The sequence below is a fragment of the Pollicipes pollicipes genome, unplaced genomic scaffold (genome assembly GCF_011947565.3).
Source record: "Pollicipes pollicipes isolate AB1234 unplaced genomic scaffold, Ppol_2.1 Scaffold_4295;HRSCAF=5057_pilon_pilon_pilon, whole genome shotgun sequence".
NCBI classification, from domain to species: domain Eukaryota; kingdom Metazoa; phylum Arthropoda; class Thecostraca; order Pollicipedomorpha; family Pollicipedidae; genus Pollicipes; species Pollicipes pollicipes.
In genome coordinates this window covers 22,658,616-22,663,539 of record NW_023596461.1, presented here as the reverse complement: position 1 = coordinate 22,663,539, position 4,924 = coordinate 22,658,616, and positions in this window count along the sequence as shown.

Here is a 4,924-nt window from a genome sequence, read left to right as displayed (position 1 = left end):
GGTCTTATTTCATCAATATGGCGCTTAGAATATAGCAAGTGTAACTTAGCACAACCGTAGAATCAAAAGACATAGCAAAAATCCAGGGTTCTGAACGAAAACCAGTAAAAATAACGAGTTTCTTTATTGCACACAAATTTGAAGGCCAACCATAACAGTTGGCGGCGGTTGCCGCCGATACCACGACGACCCGCCTACACGCGAGGGCGACACCACGGCTTCGGTGGCTGTCCAGCCCGGTCGCACCATCTTCCATGCGGCTGGGTCACTGGCCGCGTCTCCGTAGAGGCAGCGCTTCCTCGCAGCGTTCTAGCAAGTCTGCCTGCGATGTACAGCCGCCACGGCACACTCATGCATTGGACGCGCCCTTCTTTGACCCACAGAGCAGGTGATTCAGGACCCTTGCTCGCCTCAAAAGGATCTGCTTTGGGGCCTGTTTGAAGTTTGCTGCACTGAAGTATGTTGAGGTCACGAAATGATTTAGTTTAAATTCATTTTGTTGTTCAAAGGTACCTAGGCGACCCACACGTGAATTAATTTCATGACAGTGGTGGCCAAGAATACGGAGATAGGGCGTAAGGGCTCAGTTCTGCGCTTACGCCACATGGTCACTACCAGCTCATACCCATGTTCTCTCTCCTTTTCTTTCATCACATCACCCTCCATCACATACTACTTGTCCTTTCTCATCTTCCCCACCCTTACAGTGCACTCAGAAGGCCACTACTTCATTGGTATCTCCCACTGCACTAACACAACGCACATGCCATCCTTGCTGGTGTGTCTCACTGTTATTTAGGATAGTGTCCACACTTTTGCCCACAAAATAACGAAGGTCTTTAAACAGAACTGGCACACTGACAGTACACCTTGCTTTTTGCCGAACAGGAAAACAAAGAGCCTTGAAGATTTTGGTTGTTTAAAGACTGGGCAACAAGAGCAAGAGATGATTTGATAACTGTATTCTGAGGTGTCCCATAGAACTTCTGGGTGCTGATACTCTTCATCTGAAAAGGATGGAAAATGGTTCAGGAAAAAACAAGCATTAAATGAACATCACTCAGTCACTCTGTACCACATGAGCTGTGAGATGAAAATGGTAGTCATGTTTATGGTCATGCAGGAGAGCAACTGAAATGCAGTGGAACATGCAATTGACTTGGCATTATGCTCTGTCCAGTATAACATCATTGAAAAGAATGAAGTTAATAAAATTGAAGGAATTAAGAAATGAATAGTGTTTGTCATCAATAAAATCCAACAGAGTGAAAACTGGAAATGTCACAACACATGGTGATACTTTTGCCATGATACACATGATACCCTGATTTTAATTGTCTTTAAAAAATTGGCAGTTTCTCATCGATAATCAAACACCAACATAGGTTTGTGTACTGGCCAGAAGAAATGTAGCATTCGGTGGGTTGGGAAATGCAAGCCTGACACAAGGCTCAGAGCATGATCATTACAAGGACATTCAGTGGGCAATACTCCCTCAAAAGAGACCAACTTCATCCTACTGCAATGTAGCATTCAGCAAAATGTCAACATACATTGTACAGTGGTACCAAAGGTGCTCAAATGAATAAGGCCTTGTCAAACAGCTGAATGAGGTCAACAATGCAGTCAGCAAAAGGCATCCGCTGAATGGCATGGAGGTAAGATCAATGTGCAGACTGTTTGGTGCATGGGTGTGCCAGCATAGCCCAGACCACGCTGGGCTGAAGATCCTGATGTTTTGTTTGCATATGATCACCATCACAGCATTATGATTTCTTCAGCATTTCTATCAGACTTACTTCCCGCATGGCGAGGTCAGAATTCTGAGGGTTTTTTTAGGTGCTGATACCATGGGAAACTTGTGCTAGAAACCTCAGGCTGCATAGTATTGATACTTTTGTCAAACCTGTTAAAAACACTTCCATTCAGTATGCAAAATTATAATTCATGAACATTCATTGCTTATTGGAGGCTATTAACAAGAACAGGGCACAGCTGAATCCCAGTCATTGCTCCGGCATATAAGTGTGCTGCTTCTGAAGCCAGAAGTCAGGTTCAAAAGGATTCAGATGTGTAGACCCTAGAATAATGTACAAGATCAATTTAGTTTTAGATGTGGGCATGACCAGAAAGTGCTGGAATGTAGATTGTTGCCATGCGTATTGGCATTATGATCAGGTGCTGTATGTTGTAAATCAGACATTGCTAGCCTTTATGGTGTAAGCAAATGAAACACTCTCAATGTATGCACATGTTCGTTAATGCAGGCATACAGATATGCTGTCAGGTGTGAGATCCAATTGATGCTTAAAAGAAATTCTCAATTTTGTTTTGTTCGCAAAGATCTTGGTTCATCAAACTAACTGATCTAACCTCATGCAATTCCACGGTAAGTATACCATGTTTTCACCCGTGAAAAAAATGACGAGGAAGATTGGATGATGCATCAGGGTATCGAAGCAGCATTCATGTGTGACACAATACGCACCTTTCACCCATCTTCGCCAGACACGTCCTTCTTTGCTGCTGAAAAACCATGTCCACACCTCCAACGCGCGAAGCCGGAGCGGCGGCAACGTTATACAGGACGCACAAAGCACCCGCCGTTTCTGCGCCAATTATTAGCAACGTCTGTCGCAGGCGCGCCATACTCGTATAAAATGCTGGGAATATATAAACGTCTTGATAATTATTTTCTTTCCTTATGCGCCCCAATGTCCGCAGGTATACAGCGTTTGAACCGTAACGTCCCTATCTCACGGTCGTCTGCTATTCGTGTGGCCCAGATTAAGGCCCCAGACTTGGCAATCAGCTCGGACAACATCCGCAAAATTGATCCGGATGTGGCTGAGAAGCAGAGTCAGAATTTTGTTGCTTATTCCCTTGCTGTGAGTGTACTTTTTTACCCAGGTGGCCTTTTAGGAGAATCTGCGAATTTATACTCGAGTTCAAATGCCTGAAATCGATCATCACCATGAAATTAGAACTAAATCTAAACTTAACGTAGGCCTATCTCAGATAAAACCATGAAACTGACTCCAATCCCTCCTGAAAAGTCCCACCTGTCATTTGGTGGGCAGCGTAAGCTTTAATGTGTAGAAAACAAGGCTGATATTTTCACGAATGTAGAACTTCACGAATCGCCATTGTAAGACGGTGACGACACCAGATCAGTTTCGGCTTTAGTCCTTGAAAACAACTTTGGTTTACTGGAATTTTGGACTTGCCTTCATTTGGTTTCGCATTTCATTCACATCGAGCTCGATTCGTCATGCTAAGGTTCAATTTCAGTCTGGTTCAAATCTTTCAGTCCTCATCGTTATCTGATCTCGGTCTTTATAAGCGACGCATTTATTACTTAAACATTGATTACAGAAGCACGCCGGCTTCATGGATACTCCATACCACCCTGTAGCAGACTCCACAAGTAACAGATCATCATTGCAGGGGGTGTTTCAGCAAAGAGATCACACGAAGGTACCTCAGCTGAACGGCCACCCGATGACGACTCAATTGAAACATATCACGGGCAGCGGCGTAGGCGGAGGGGAAGCAGAGATGCACTATGCGGTCCGTCCGCGCGTCGAGTCGTGGCGCCAAAGACTGTCAATCCTGCGTGAGCTTGCTAGTGAAATATTCATGTTCCCCTTTAATCGTCCGTGATGTCGTCATCTGTGTTCTGCTAGCTCAAAGAGCGTCACATGGACGTAACAATGCATATCGCATTATCTTAAAGAGAATGTTCCACGCTTCGAGATTTGGAGCAAGTGTCAGATACGATGAAATAAGCTCAGTCATAACTGCTGGTTTACTTTTATGCGGAAAAGACTACCCTAAACTACACTTTTCTGCGATAAGTAAATATGGTTCTCAGTACATCTCCGTTTGATCACGTCATCGTATCTTGCGCAACATTGATTGGCTGAGAGTCATCAAGCTCAGACTGGGCTGTGACGGTCATGTGTCCGCAAAGACAGAAGGGAGAAAGTCGCTCTTTGCTGCCTACGCCTAGGGCACACTGCCACACATCGCCACCTGCTGTTTGCTGATGATAGCCCCCGACGGCCCCGATGCCGTGACCCGCTGACTGCACCACGCGTTGACCTTGGTCGTAAGCTAGTTGGAACGCGAGTGCAGTTTTTTGGTCGGAATGTCTCAGATCTTACACTGCCCGACATTTCAGGTAGCGACTCTCCAGCCGTCGGAACTGGAAAACTGTCTCAGTTTCTGTCTGCCGAAGTGTTTGCCGTGCTGTTTTCACCACTGTGCCATGCTGACTCACATTCGTTTAGGTTAACGTTGTTTCTATTTCAAAAATCCGTTTGAAATGCGACTTGGCCTCGTAACAGGATAGTTATGTGCGCTATATAACCATTTGCTGTCGATGCACCCTAAAACTCCAACTCATCATCATCATTGGACGTCTGGGTAACCTTGGACTAGTCCCCCCCCCCCCCCCCCCGATGCCGTCTGGAAATGTTCGGGGGCGTGTATCTCAGAAACTAGAGGGGTTTAGGTATTAAGAAGGGCAAGGTTGCAAACTGCACCGAACGATCTTCTAGATGGCTATTGCAGTTCAAAACCGCATGCAAGTGTGAAACGCTCACTGGCCATGGTCACAAGCCGAGTAGGTGGCGCTACGTCATACCAAATGCGGGTCCAAGGGTCCAAAACCAACACCCCTTGGGGTTTTGTCGAAGGATAACAAAGACAGTTCTGACGCAAAGCTGTTCAAATTCTCTTTCGTATGCACCAATAGTGTTTCCATGCAGTGGAATTAATTTCCTGAACAATTGTTCATATTTATGTCAGTTACAACTGACCAGTTTACCCCTGCTGACTGCTCCCCGCTGCACTTGAGGTAGTGCGGATAGTCGGACTGGATGTGTGATCTGTGCCTATGCCTAGACGCTGCACTTTCTCA